This window comes from Brassica oleracea, chromosome C5 (genome assembly GCF_000695525.1).
Source record: "Brassica oleracea var. oleracea cultivar TO1000 chromosome C5, BOL, whole genome shotgun sequence".
Classification (NCBI taxonomy): Eukaryota; Viridiplantae; Streptophyta; class Magnoliopsida; order Brassicales; family Brassicaceae; genus Brassica; species Brassica oleracea.
The window spans coordinates 41,391,350-41,397,818 of NC_027752.1; the positions used below are offsets into that span (position 1 = coordinate 41,391,350).

The 6,469-nt window shown below is 33.6% G+C and overlaps 1 pseudogene; it reads left to right on the forward strand.

Annotated features, from left to right (window-relative positions):
- Nucleotides 1-1,424: 1,424 nt before the first annotated feature.
- Nucleotides 1,425-6,103, forward strand: LOC106292334 (annotated as a pseudogene).
- The last annotated feature ends 366 nt before the right edge of the window (nt 6,104-6,469 follow it).

Below are 6,469 nucleotides of genomic sequence, written 5' to 3' on the forward strand. Positions count from 1 at the left end.
GGCAATTGAAAGACCAAGCTAGCCTATTCGTTATGGGAATCAATGCTCCGGGCCGAATAAAGCTTACCTCCGGCACCTGGCTTTCCCGGCGCATATTAGCCTAGCTGTGTTTAATAGGTCGGTTTGTGTGGCTTTCGCTCTTAGCCCATTCCTAACCAGTGGAGAAAAGGTTCGCTAATGCTGGAGGGAGCATCACCACTTAGTGATCGGTCTGCTAACTGGTTCTCTTAACTCATCTCTCCACTTCTACATGAGCTCCTACAATAATCACATCTACTCTAAAGCAACGAACATTACACAAAATTACAAAAGAGAATGCCACAGCAACAGACTGAAAATCGAAAAAATAAACATGGAGGCTTTGTCATTGAAAACCTGCAGGTATAATCCAAAATCAGGAGGATTTATTCGCTTATATCTTTGCCAGAAAAAAAAAAATGCTAACAAATACAAAACGAAGGGATCAAAAGAGTGAACTAAAGCAAGCTAAGAGCTAACAATGCTTTCTAAGAATGAGCTCAAAATAGCACCAGAGGCACGAACCCTTAGAAGAGAGAGATATAACATGTCTCTGTGTATGTTGATGAGTCAGGAGTGGAGGCTGTTGCTGCGTCAGCGTCTCTCTGTCGTACCACAGCGTCTTGAATCTGCCTGTTGTTGACTTCTACTAAAACGAGCTCTAAACTCACTGTCACAAAATGTCAGATCATTATCCCTTATATATTAAAAGAGGAGCATTGGAGTTAATGCTTTCACACCATGTATGACACGTGTCCACTGGACAGAGACTCTCACAAATTAGTTGCCTTAATTGGTTTTGCTATTCCATAATTTTGGGAAACGTTTCATTGATCTAGAAAATTTAAAAAAACACTCGTGGAATGAGTTATCACGTAAAGCTTAAGCTACGACATCACCGTACCATCGTAAAGATTATTTCCCATCCTGAACACTTTCCAGAACATATACGGGTGTGCTCTGTCAGTGCACATCGCAAAGCACTAGATAGTAACACCTGTAAGTTAGAAACACAAAATCGAGAAGATGAAGACGTAATTAACTTTTCTCTTAGACGGGAGACATGAACATTCATATCGGCGAAGAACTCATCATGAACACTTTCAAGAAGAGAACACTCTGAATCTTAGAAACGATACATCACTGAGCTCGCTAAGCATTTTTGCTCCACACTGCATAATGGTTCTTGAACGTGTATAGATTGTATGAACTATAAAAAGTTAGTTTATTATGTCTAACGTTGTTCTTGACCGTGACTTCTGAGTTATTACATATCTTTGTTCTTCAATGTGACAATCTATGCGCATGCTTGTGATATGAAGAAGTATGATCGAAAGAGAAGATGACGACGTCTGAAGAATGTAAGCTGCAGTTCTGTGTTACTCAAGACGATAAAACGGAGAAGATGAAGACGTTTAAATTCGTATGACAGAACCGAGAAGATGAAGACGTCTTTTACTTTTGTCTTACAAGAGAGACATGACTATTCATCTCGACGAGAACACTTTGAAACAGAGTACACTCTGTATCTTAGAACCGAGACATGACCAAGCTCGCTAAGTTGCGCAGCTCCACACTGCATTACGGTTCTTGAACGTTTATAGAATTTATGAACTATGAAAAGAGAAGATGACGATGTCACAAGAAGATAAGCTTAGTTATTTGTTACGCAAGACGAAGATGAAGACGTGATCTCCCTTTCTGTAATATTTGATTTATGGCATACGAACTATTTGTACGTATCATTAGTTTGTGAAGCCAGGATTACAGAGGCATAATTACAACTACACGTCTGGACTCTTTTTAATATAGAGTTTAACTGGACGTAATATTGAAAATCGGTTATTTGGGTTTACTGAACCCAACCGGTCGGTTCATCGAATAATGGCTGCGATATTAAAATCTCGCCGGTAAAACCAATTCTTTGTTTCCTCTCCAAGGCCATAATATATGAGAATCAACTACGATAATCTGTTTATGGCATTATCATTAAATCTGTTCGTGCTGGCCAAGGCAAAAATATATGATAATGAAAGCCCTTTTAACGTGGAAACTAAGTTAAAATCCTTAGGGTTTTACTCTTATATAAGAGTCACGTCCCCTACGATCTCTATTCATCTCATTCACACAGAAACAAAACTACTCTTCCCTCATACTCCTATAATGGCTGCGATAACTGCTGTGTCTGATTTGAAACCGTTTAAGAGTATGTGGAAGATTCAAGTGAAGATCATACGTTTGTGGAAGCAGTATTCTGCGGCCGGTGGCCTAACCATTGAGATGGTGCTAATCGACTCTAACGTAAGCATCCTATATTGGTCATGTTACTAATTTCCAGTTCACAAACGTGTTTCATTGTCTAATACCTTAATTTTTGAACTTTTTTTAGGGTGTTAAGATAAACGCTTCGGTGAAAAAAGATCTGGTTAATCAATTTGATTCCTTCCTTTCACAAGGAAGTTCAAAGATTATCATTAACTTTTCACTCAACCCCTCTTGCGGTTCATACCGAACAACCATACATCCATACAGAATTGGTTTCCTCTCCACAACACGTGTGAGGAATTGTGATGATTTGCCCGATGCCCTAACTGGCTTTGAACCAGTTAACTACAGGGACATTATAGATGGTACACTCAATACGGATTATTTGGTTGGTAAGTTAGCTAAATAATTTATTGTCTTTCTAATATGAGTATATGTTTCAATTGTAGACTCAACTAAATATTTGTCTTTCCAGATGTAATTGGTCAGATTGTTGAGGTGACGCCAATTGAAGTTGTATCAGCAAATGGGAAAGAAACTCATAAACTGACTGTGGAGCTTCGTAATGAAAAGTAAGACGCCTCTGTATATATTCTAATGTATTCATATGTCATATGTATGTGTATGTTCATATTTGCTAATTTATATCTATTGTTAGGGATGAACGGTTGCCAATGGTGTTGTGGGGTAACTTTGCTACTGATGTAAGTGATGCTATTCAAGGACGTGGTGAGAATACCATCATTTGTGTTTTGAGGTTTGGGAAAATTAAAGTTTGGAAAGGTAATTTACCTCTTGGATATTGTTTTAGTTCGTAATAAATAAATATCAATGTCTGTAAAGAAATACTAATTATCAAAACATTGATTAAATGTCAGACGAGCGTTCTGTTTCGAATGCGTATAACGTATCTGATGTGGAACTGAATCCATTCACCCCTGAAGTGGAGGCCTTTGCGGCGTTGTAAGTTGGCTGGACTTATAAATAAATACATATACATTGTTTTTATTTGGGATGTTGTGTTCTTCAGGACTTATAAACTATGATTTTTTAACAGGTTGCCGAAGGACAAACTTGCATTGGCAATTGTTGAACCTAAACCACTAGCTTTGACGGCTGGGGCTGGTGATAAAAATGATTTCCTGGTGAACACACCTAGGAAGACCATATCTCAGTTGGTCGAATCTAACTAGGTACGCTAGATAAACTTCATAAAAGTTTGTTTATTTGTTATTAAAGTCAAAATCTGTATATATCTTATCTATCTATCGTTTTAACGTGACATTTATTTTATTCTGAATATTAATCTAGGTTGAGCAGTGTATTGTCATGTGCACAATAGCTGCTATTGAATCGGATATGGGCTGGTATTACTTGAGTTGCAAAGTTTGTTCGAAGAAGGTTTTGAATGTGCCGAATGAGAATGCCGACGGTTTAGATGATGAAGATGAAATGGGGTTCCATTATTATTGCGTGAAATGCAAGGTGAAGAACCCAAAGTTGATGCCGAGGTAATCATCGTATAGAAACTTAAATCATATTGTCGTTTTCTGGCTGATTGAGCAATTCTTAATATCATCTTATTGGTTACAAAATTGTAGATACAAGTTGCATTTGGTGGTGGTAGATAATACCGGGAATTCAAAATTCCTACTTTTCGATGCTATTGCAATGCAGATACTAAATCGTCCTTGCAATGAGTTGACTGGAAATAGTTTTGAAGAGGTAGAGTGGTTTATATCATTGTTAGGTAGGCCCTGAGAAGCATTGTCATTTAATGTTTTTATACTATATTAGACACGTGGCAGCCTCACATCGATTTAAATTTGAGTATGATGACGTGTCGGTCTCACAATCATTTAACAATTAAAGCATTCACACACTAATTTTTTTAACTCTTGCCGCATACAATTTATTGTGTTCCACTATTTGTTTTTAACAAGTTCATTTTAGTTCCTGCATTTTTAACCTTTGTATTAGTAAACTAAAATTTTCTATGTGTAACTACCGAATAATATCATCTTAAAAGAAAAAAAAATTACAAAATAGTCTTTTTTTTTCGCAATCAGTGTTCTCATTTACGGTCAACTAAGATTCGCATCAAATAAAATGTTGGAATGCAAATATTTTTAGAAATTGAAAGTTTTGTATCTTGACGAACTTAGCCATGATTGAAGTTTTGTACACGGATGCAATAAATAATTGTGATTGGTTATGAATTAAAGAAATTGAAGTAAAGAACATCACACACGGAGTCAGATCTTTAATTAGTTTAGCAAAATATTGATTTTCTTTACGCAATTTTCATATCAGGCCAAGAATTAAAAACATAATCAGATTGTTAGAAAAAATCAGAAATCAGAAAAGCTTTAAAAGAAAAAAGTTTATGAAATCGATTGAAAAACATAATTCAAGTGCCGACTAAAGATATCACATTATTTTTCACGCAACTCTAACACTTTTCACTCGATTTTATCGTGTTTTTATTTTATTTGCCAAGATTTTTTTTATAAGAAGATATATGTTATTGATTATAGACTACGTCAGTTTTGTAACATGCCCAACAATATTGAAACCACGACCAACCATTTTTATTGGTATTCTTAAAATATGGTCCAATAATTATGTATGTTAAATAAGCTTAGAATATTTGTTTTACATTTATTTTATTTGCTTTATATTATTAGAAGAAAATAAGTATGGGTAAAATATTTGGATCCAAAAAAACGAATCGAACTAGATTTCAAAGTAATACAAAACACAAACTAAAACTGATTAAGTACTCAGATGGATCTAAAGTTTAATATCTAGATAATTATATCTGAATCTGATCCAAACTAAAATATTTTGGATACTACAAATATCTAAATCACAAGTATATACTTAAATATGTTAATTATTTTAAATTTTATAGATATTAGATATTTAAAAATATGAACATATTCAAAAGTTATCAACGTAGTCACATGTAAATATCTAATAATAATAGAAAATATTCAAAATACTGAAAATATTTATTTATTTTCCATCCAAATATTTAAATTGAACTAATTTTATGTAAATTTAAATATTTAGTCTTACATTATTCAAATTTTATGTTATATATTATTTTATTTTTGGATTTTAAAGATCAAAGTATATTTGAATTTTTGTTAAAAACATACATTATTAAAATGGGTACCCAAAGTCGAAGGCGAATCCGAACCGAACCCACAATTATTCAAACCAAATCCAAACCAAAATTTGTAAATATCCGAATACTATTTAAATTTTAATTCTAAAAACAAAATTTGAATAGATCAACTAAATCCAAACGGATATATGAATGTACATCCCTTTAAAAAACTACACAACAAATTTTTTTGTAAAACATATAATAAATAATCTAATAATCTATTTCACTCTGCGCACAGCGGGGATTATTATAATCTAATTATCTCACAGCTAGGACCTGGCGAGATATTTTCTTATCAGAATACCAGGATGGAGTTCACTTTGGTTAACACAGAGTTTGAACCTCTGACTTTACTCATATTTTTTTTAAAGAAACAGATCTTAGTTTTCATATATATCAATATGTTAACTCACCAAATGAATTACAGGTTAAAACACTTAAAGTGTGTTGCCTATGGAAAGGTAGCAGTGACTTTGAATGAATACAACCTTAACTCACGTGCTCCAGTGAATGTCTGTGTTTTGAGATCATGGAGAATCCATTGGGAGAAGGTTAGCTATCTAATATTGCATATTTTGCAGATTAAAATATCTTATGTATTTTATACTTCTTATGTAGGTGGTTTCAGATATATCACTAACCTAGAAAGCTCTTCTCAAGTCTTATTTGATCAGGACCTGGCAGAAATACAAAACTTCAAATCGAAGTAAGTATCTTCTAAATTATTACTTTCTGTTTCTTGGCTGGCGATAAGAAAAAAATTTGTGCCCTAATTTTTATCTTCTTCTGTTTCTATGGTCACAGAATTCATATACCAGCAAATTGAAGTTGATGTTGGAGTGTCTATTAATTTGAAGATTTTTTTGTTTTATTAGTATTCTATTTATATTTATATTTTTGTTTTGGCTTTCAACGTCTTACTTAAGAACTATTATGATAAATTCTTTAATTATGCATCTTAATAATAAATGAGCTTTTTAGTTATAAGAGAGTTATTCTATTGTTTAAATA